At 40.6% G+C, this 9,289-nt stretch overlaps 2 long non-coding RNA genes across 2 annotated transcripts in view; one reads left to right on the plus strand and one right to left on the minus strand.

Annotated features, from left to right (window-relative positions):
• Positions 1-678: 678 nt before the first annotated feature.
• The window catches only part of LOC102488177 (uncharacterized), a 13,649-nt gene continuing 5,038 nt past the window's right edge, over positions 679-9,289 (plus strand). The window contains exons 1-2 of the long non-coding RNA XR_336128.1: positions 679-817; positions 6,261-6,352. This is a non-coding gene — a long non-coding RNA (uncharacterized LOC102488177). The remainder of the gene's footprint in view (positions 818-6,260; positions 6,353-9,289) is intronic.
• On the minus strand, positions 4,318-9,289 carry LOC106736067 (uncharacterized). Its single transcript, XR_001371186.2, has 3 exons — positions 9,229-9,289; positions 6,460-6,527; positions 4,318-4,555 (listed from the first exon to the last, which is right to left on the minus strand). It is a non-coding gene; the product is annotated as an uncharacterized LOC106736067 (long non-coding RNA).

A 9,289-nucleotide genomic window follows, 5' to 3' on the forward strand; every position in this document is an offset into this window, starting at 1 on the left:
GAAGAACCAAGATGGCAGAGGTCAGGACTGGTGGATGATGACGAAGGCCTACATGTTTGCATGGCAGGAAGAAGACCAGAAAATGGAACTCAGCATTTATCTAACGTCTTTGTCCATGTTTTAAGGGATTGTGTGGCTCCGTACAAAATTAGCAAAAAGCACATAGGAAAGCCAAGCAAACAACAGAATGAGGCAATTATCGATTGAAAGAAATATTTTGTTTTTATTGATTTATCTTAGTTTTGCTATAGGGCACATATACATTCTGAAGAGAGACAGAGAGGTAGGAAAAGTGAGAAATCACCTCCTAGCGGGGATGACCATGCCACAATCCCTTCTTCTCCACTCTCCTCTGAGGATTCTGGGCAAGTACATACACATGCCTGACATGCTTTTTAAGCCACTAGGTCTGGGATCCAAACTGCACTGGTGGGATCCAGGCTCCCTAACCATACCTACTAGCCCTGAAGGAAATATTCTAAAAATTGGTATAAAAAAGGAATTTAATAATCTACTATATATAATAATTTGTTCACAGTATTTACATAGTACTAATAATATAAATACTATTAATTTAAAATCATAATGTGACTATATTGAGAGCATGAGAGACAAGAAGTATGTATGGAGGGTGTGACTATAATAGAATTAAATTCTAATTTTCCATAACAGGAAGCCAACAGCTAACTAATGTCTAAATTTGGTAAGTAGTAAGAGGCCCACCCATGGTGGTGTAGGAAACAGAGCACCATTGCATGATACTGGAGCCATCTGGGAAGGCCTGGGGCTCAGATTCTGGTCCATCTGGACATGCCAGGTATGCCCATGGGATATCTTGACTTGGCTTATTGGTAGGTTGGGAGGGTAGGCATCATGACTTGGCAAGACCCTATCAGACGTCCCTGTTTCTTTTCCTATATAAACAAATAATTTTTAAAAAAGAGACTTGAGAATGTTTAGACTTCAGAAAGAAAGAAATAAGACACGAGGAAAAAAAGTATTAAGGTATATACCTGAAGATACAGTTAAAAAATACTGTATATTGCTACTTTTGAGGGGGATGCTGGGTCAGGGTGCTACTGAAAGTAGAAGGCATGTCCTTAAAGCACGATTTGACTGTTTTAAATGGCCTGTGTGTAAACACACGTACACATACACAACATATAACTTAACATTCCAAAAAACCACATGTGAAGAAAAGATGATAAATATTTAGTAAAATATTTGTGCAGCATATAACATAGTGTTGATAGACCATAAAAATTAATAGATTCCTTAAGATTTGCCAGCTTGTGATATAAAGGTGGTCGCATTAACAAAACAATCAACAAATACATAAATCTTTATCATCCTTTAGTAAAATATTTTCTGTTAAGTGTTGTGGAAGGTATAGAGAAATATGAAATGTAATCTTTGCTCTAAAATAGCTTCTAATAGCAGCTAATGCTTAGTTGGTATTAAGCGTGTACGGGGCCCTACTTTACAATACAGGTACTCGTAGTATCTCCTTTTGATAAATGAGGAAACTGAGGCCCATGAACATGAAGAAACTTGTCCAGGTTACCAGGAGCTCCTAAGAGATAGAAGCATAATTCTAGTCTGAGCAGAAGGCTCGGCAATCTGTGCTGTTACCCACGGTTCAAACTGCTTTATAATCTAGTTGGGGAGAAGAACAACCTTGTATGATTTAAGGAACAGTTCAGCCAGACACTAGCAGTGATGCCAGAGCAAACGCAAGCTTACTTTAGAGAAACCTGGTAGTTTACTGCAGGAGCTCCAAAGAGAGTGAGAACCCTTGAGACTGATGCCAAGGAAACATTTACTTGGTCCAAACTAGGTGGAAAGACATTCCTTGTGAGTGGGTCATGATGCTGAGATAGTAGAACGTAGCAGGCCAGAGATTAGAGAGGAAGGTAACTTGACCAGAGTATAGCAAATTTTGTTCACCCACAAATGAGAACGGTGAGAGAAAGGTAATATCAAATCATAACAGACCTTGAAAGCAGGGTAAGAAGCTTGGGCTTGATCCTGCAGAAATGGGAAGTAATTCTGAACATGAGAGAGCTTAGCTTAACACGAGGTGTGTAATCAATCGGTAGATCAATAAGGCCTTCCTGTGACCATCTAGATGAAATTTATCAAGATCTTGAACTAACTGGGGTAAGAGGGGACACAAGGGCTGGGTCCTAAATGGAAAGATCTATTAGGTCTTACAAAGCAATCTGCATTTATCTTCAACAAGGAGAATGGTCTGCAAACTAGGGAGGACAGAACAAATACAATAAGAAGGGAATTAGGGACTGGCAGGTGGCATGATGGTTAAGGGTGCTGGACTCCCACAGGGCTGACTGCAGTTCAAGTCCTGGACCTGGCAGCTTGCTTTCTCAATTTCTCTCTCTCTCTCCCTCTCTCTCTCTCTCTCCCTGTCCTTCTCTGGTCAAATAAAAAATAAATAAATTTTTAATTTTTTTAAAAGGAATTAAATTGTAAGAAGTCCAAGGTGAGGATCTGCTTTTAAAAGCTAAGTCTTCAGGTTCAAACAAATTACAAACCAGAATAATCAAATACTTAACTTATTATAATCAGGAGTCCCCTGACAGGATTTCTTTTAAAATGAAAGTAAATTTTTCTAGATAGAATGGATGCTCCACATGGGAAATAAATTTAAAAAAAATAAAGAGGAAAGAAATCAGTAAGCATACCCCTATACCTCTAGTTAATACTTGGGTTTATTTTTCTTTAATCTTTTCTGTCTATAACTTTGTTCCTCATGACCAGAAACTCTGCAAATAAATAAATTACATGACCCCTAATTTTTCACTCCCTTAAGAAGCTGGTAATCTAGCCGAGGAGTTAAAGCTGGCACAAATAGTGGGAGAAAATCTGTGTACCAAGTGGACTGGCTCTGAAGGAGGGAAGCACACACTTGCAGTGTAAAGGCCCAAACATACAAAACTGACGAACGCTATTTCCAAAGGAATCTCGTTTTCGTAAGAGAATGCGAGAAAGAGCATATGCCCTTTGGAAAAAAAAATAGTATATACCCCTAATATACTCTAAAATATATTTCTGGGTAGATGTTAAACACTTGACTTATTGAACTCATCAATGTTTTTGAAAACACACCTAGTGGGAGCAGTCTAAGGAAGGCAGAAGGACAGCCAGAAGCCCCAACATCTTAGGTGGATGTTCTTCATGGCCCAGTGTCTATACCCTCCTACCTCTTCCTCCTGTGTCTCTGTCAGGCCTTTGCGGTCTCACTTTGGCCCGATTTGTGCAAGACAGTCCCTGATACTTAGTGAGGCAGCAAGAGACATCTCTCTAGGGCAGTGGTACGCAGTTGTTTCCATGTGAACACATAATCAAGCATGACCATTGTATTATTTATGGGCTATTATCATTTTCATCTTGCTTGAATAAATAACATTTTAATAAAATATTTCATATTCCATCAAAAATGTATTATGTAGCTCTTGGTAATATTACATATACATAATTCAGTAATATGAATATATGTGCTAAAATATTTTTAAGCTTTCCTTTACAGTTGTATATTTAAGCAACTGTAGTCTAAGTTTTTTCTTTACATAGTGTATTACCTATTTACTTAAAATCTATTTTCTGTATGGCAGATCATTAGTTAAGAGATGAAGCCAGGGACCAGCAGATGGCATAATGATTAGTTGGACTCCCACATAGTCGACTGTAGTTCAAGTCCTGGACTCGGCAGCTTAAAACTCAAGCCAGCATGTGTGCATGCATGCCCAAAATCCCAAGAGGAGAATGGAGGATAAGGGATTGTGGCGTGGCCACCCCCTCGCCCCGTGAAGGGTGATTTCTTGCCTTCTGTCTCTCTCTCCAGCAAGTGCATTTGCCCTATAATACAAATCTCTCTCTCAAAAAAAGAAAGTGATGAAACCGTTAAAAACACAGAACCTTGAGGGGTCACAAGATGATCATTTTAATCACATGACCCCTATAGGACAACGAACTGTTAATGACACATGGGAAGTAATCATAGTGTAGAAAACATCTAAGGAGGCACAGTAGGGTTTGATAATTAACATGAGAATCATACTACAGTTCTACCTCTACCTGAGTGGATTCCATATTGTATTTAAATTTATTTGCATGTATTTGCATAAATGTTACTAGTAAAATGAAAGAAATTAGTACATTCTGAAATATGGGAATAATTATTTTCTTAGTTCATATCATAGCTTTACAATGCTGAATTAATGGAATCTGTAGACCTTATTACAAATAGGTATCTGAGCCAGTCAGTACCCACTGCCACTTAGAGTGAAAATTCTGGTGCTTGGATTGAGCAGACCAAATACACAGCACCCTTAATATGGGGTGTATACAGGGATTTGTTTTTTATTTTGCAATTTAGTGTGAAGGGCGGGTGGTGTAATTAGCTAAGCATAAGACCTGAAGGTAGGTGATACGGGTCTGAGTTTTGCCCTGATTGTTACCAAATGTACAACTTTGAACTTGTGAGATGATCCTTGAAATTCAGAGGATGATTAATAGCACTTGTCTCACAGTGGATCTGAGGATTAAATGAGATAATAGTAAAAGTTATACCAAAGATGATCACATCTTCATACATCCAAATTACTGCTGTCATCGCTGTCTAGCATATTATCCTGGTGGAGATTTGGTAGGGATTCAATGAGCAGGGGAGAGGCCGTTTGGAGGAGAGCCATAAACTCATCTCATTAACCGTGAGAACCTAGCAGTAGCTCTTCAGCTGGAGCAGGGAAGGAGGGCAGGCCAGGATCAAAACAATACAGATAATGGAATCTGGCTCTCATTTGCTGGGCAGTCGCAACACAAGTCCCTGTGGATATTCTGAAAACGACGGAGCACTCAAATTTATGCCTGTGCCTCTTAGAACATAGTAAACACCCAGGGTTATACTATCCAAATCAAATGGTTGATCTAACTCGGTGCAGCCCTTTTTGTGATTTTGCCAGTTTCCTCATATATAATGAATCAGTCCTTTTGGAAGTCAGTGAAGTCCACTAATGTTGCTCCTTATAGACTGAGATTATTTCACATGCAGGGGTAACACTGCTCAAAACAGACCTCTAAATGTAGAAGCAAACAGAAAAAAGCTATATTTAGCTGTGCTAGCCTTTACAAAATAACGCAGACGGTTCTCTCTTGCCAAAGTCCACCAACTGCACAACTGAAACCTTTGATCTTGTTTTATGATTTTTAATGATCTTCGTTGAGGTATATTTACATATAATAAATGGGAACATTTTAAGTATTCAGTTTCATGGGGCAGGCAGATGGTGTGGTGGTGATTAAAGGTGCTGGATTCCCACAAGGCTGACTGTGGTTTGAGTCCTGGACCCGGTAGCTTGCTTTCTCTCATTCCCTTTTTCTCTCTCTCTCTCTCTGGTCAAGTTAAAAAAATAATAATAACAAATGGAATCAAATAAATAAATAGATAAATAAATTTTTAAAAGTATTCAGTTTCATGAGGTTTTTTTTTTTTTTTTGGAGAGATTTTCACTGTAGGGCGCGTGCGCTCGCCAGACAGACAGAGAGAGACATAGAGACAGAAAGCGAGAAATCACCCCCCAGGGGGGATGGTCACACTGCAATCCCTTCTCCTCCATTCTCCTCTCGGGATCTTGGGCACGCACACACACGCGCCCGGCGTGAGTTTTAAGCCACCGGGTCCGGGACACGAACCGCGGTCGACTACATGGGAGTCCAGCGACATAGCCATTACGCTAACTGCTAGTTCCCGAGTTTCATGAGTTTTGAGAAATACATACACCATCTAAACATTACCCCAATAAGTAGATAAAACATTTTCATTCCTCCAGAGAGTTCCCTCTTGCCCTCGTACAGTAAACTCTCCTCTTGTACACCAGATTAATTTGATTTCTATCTCCAAGATTTGATGTTCCTTGTCACAGAATTTCCTATAAATAGAATCATACAGTATAGACTTTTATGTACCTAGTTTCCTTTGCACAGCATGTTTTTGAGATGTGTCCATATTGTTGTGTGGATCTTGGGCACACATGCACATGCACCTGATATGATTTTCCAGCCACCAGGTCCAGGACTTGAACCACAGTTGGCCATGTGTGAATCCAGCGACATAACCACTGTGCCATCTGCTGGCCCCTAATTTGTTCCTTTTTAATGTCAAACAGTATTTTATTATATGAAAACACTGTGATTTGTTATCTAATTTATCCTATTGATAAGTTGTTTCCACTTTGTTACAGAAAAACCTGCTCTGCACATTTGTGCAAGTCTTTGTAGACATACTTTCATTTTCCCTGGGGCCATACTTAGAAATGGAATTGTTAGGTCATTGGTGAGTATCTGTTTAATTTTGTAAGCAGTCGCTTGTCTTAGTCCATTTTGTGTTGCTGCAACAGAATACCACAGACTGGGTAATTTATAAAGAAAAGAAACACTTACTTCTCACAGTTCTGGAGATTGGGAAGTCCAAGATTGTGGTGGGGCCAGCATCTAGTGAGGGCCCCTAGCTGCAACATCCCATGGCAGAGGCAGAAAAAATGAGAATGCTTACTTCAGAAAGGAAAGAGATTGAAGTCTCCCTTTTTATCAGATATCAATAATGAACCTACTTCCACGATAATGGCATTAATCCATGAGGCCAGAGCCCTCATCACCAAATCACCTCTTAAAAGCTCCACTTTTTTTGAAAGAGAGATTTTTGCTATAGGGCACAAACATAGAAGAGACAGAGAGGGACAGAGATGGAAAGTGAGAAATCACCCCCTCTGTGGTCATACCACAGTCCCTTCTCCTCCATTCTCCTCTTGGGATTTTGGGCACACACGCACACACACCCAGCATGAGTTTTAAGCCACTGGGTACAGGACTCGAACCACAATTAACAACATGGGAGTCCCGCAACGTAACCATTACGCCATCTGCTGGTCCCAGACGCTCCACTTTTTAATACTATTTCCTGGGGGTTGCTTTTCCAACCTGAATTTTAGAAGATGTGGTGGGGATCCTTAGAAGACATAGTGTGGGCCGTCCAGAACAAAGCAGGGCATACTTGAAATGTAAGTGAACATGTGCAACCTGGAGTGACCTTGTAGCTCTGTCTCCATAGCAACTTAGATCTGAAGTTACTCTGTAACTTCATGTTTGCCTGCCTGCATAGCTAACAGCCTGGCAGCCCAGTGCATACCTGCATAAGTTACCCAATCAAAAGTATGTAAAAATGTGTATAACCATACAAAGGGGACAAAGAGACTGAAATAAATAAAAGAAAGGGCCCCTGGAAATTCAGCACTCAAACTTTAACTGTGAATCCTGCTGAGCTGGTATTGGCACTAATAAATCACTGCTTTCTTACAAAAAGCCACAGAATCCTGTCTCTGCCTTGCTAAATATCCCACAACAAAGACACATTGAAACCATAACTTTGCCGTGATGTTTTCCATAGTGGAAAGCTCTGTACAGTTTGCTGAAGTGTTTTCCAAAGTGTTTTGCATACAAACCCTAACACACCCACATCCACACCCACATCCATATCTTGCACAATAATTACAGACCTCTGGGAAGAATATACTAAGTGAGAACAGAGAGGCTAAGTGCACAAGGAGGGACAAAGAAAGGCCATCACAAAACTTTTAGAGGTGGTGTCCTAGATGGGGGCCCTGGGGAGAGAGTAATGTTTTCAACAGTAACTGCGATGACTGAGGTCAATTACCCTCTTCATAGCAGACCATCTGGCTTTATGAGAAAGTACAATTTATCCCAGGAAATGCTCATCATTTAGGTAAAGGGCTTTGATTTGATAACTGAAGGGAAAGGGTTAGGAAAATGCCCACTAATGGGTACCTCTGAGAAATAGCAAGGAAACCTTTAGCTTCAATTATGCACCAAGAAATATACACTAACACATAGAGAGAAAGGACTGTAATTTTAAAGCTACCCAAGCATGGATTCGAATCTTGGTTTTGCCATTCGTATCATCTGGCCCAATCATTTTCTGCTCTGACCCTGTCATTGTGTGAAATGTTTGTTACCGTCTTTTTTCTTGGTATTGCTATGACTCAGGTTAAGGGAGGTTAGGTTTCCCCACCCCGCCCAGAACAGCAGGTGGTCCTTAAATGTAATTCTGTTCTTTCCTATCTCTCCTCCAATTCCATGAGCTCAGTTTGTAAATCTGCTTCTTAATTTGCAAGGTCACAAATCAAGGCAAACAAACTGCAGCTGGGACTACAGTGGAAGTAAATCAAATATTAAAATGTGTCTGAATCTTTGCAAATAACTTAATCTCTGCCCAGGGAGACATTCTATTGGGTGGGGAATAAGTAAGGAGAATGACAGGATGATCTCAACCTTGTCGTCAGCTCCTTTGAAAATACTGGATTTCTTTATAGATTTTTCAGATTCTATGTCATGGCATCTTTTTTAATAGATGATATAAAAACAAGGCAAGTTCTGGCATATAAAATGTTCATTCAGGACAGTCATTGCCATTAATTTTTACTAATATGTATTGAGTATTTGATGTGTAGCACAAGGAACATACGAGATTCTTCCCATACATTTTTTTTTTTTTTTTGAGAGAGATTTTTGCTATAGGGCATGTGCGCTTGAAGAGACAGAGAGAAACAGAGGATTAGAAAGCAAGGAGTCACCCCACCCCTCCGGGAGGGGGATGGCCAGACCACAATCCTTTCTCCTCCATTCTCCTCTCGAGGTCCTGGGTACGCACGCGTACACACACACACACACACACACACACACACACACTCCTGGCACAGCTTCAAACTGCTGGGTCCGGACTTGAACTGCTGGTGGCCATGTGAGAGTCCAGTGCCTTCACTACCACACCACCTGCCGGTCTCATCTTTCCTTATACCATCTCCCGTATTCTTAACCAAAACCCTGAGGTAGGTAGAATTAGCACGCTTGTTTTATAAATGGGGAATTTGTGTCACAGAGCAGTTGAGTATCGAGTCACACGAAAAGCCACAACGTCAGTGTTTGAGCCTGACTGTCGACTCTCAGACTGACTGACTCGGTCCCTGTGATGTGCTGTGCCCTAGCACATGTGCACACGCACACACGTTTTCTCGCTCCCACCTCTGTCTCCACTTTGACAGCAAAAATTCACTGCAGTTTTAGAAAATTAGAGCTTGGCAAAGAAACATTTGCTCAGGTGAATGAAGCATAATCACAAACCACTGAGCTGCTTACCTCTGGATGCAGGACAGGGTGCCATCTGGTCAGGTGAGAATGTCACACAGTATCAGGCCCC

The sequence above is a fragment of the Tupaia chinensis genome, unplaced genomic scaffold (assembly GCF_000334495.1).
Source record: "Tupaia chinensis unplaced genomic scaffold, TupChi_1.0 Scaffold000627_1, whole genome shotgun sequence".
Classification (NCBI taxonomy): domain Eukaryota; kingdom Metazoa; phylum Chordata; class Mammalia; order Scandentia; family Tupaiidae; genus Tupaia; species Tupaia belangeri.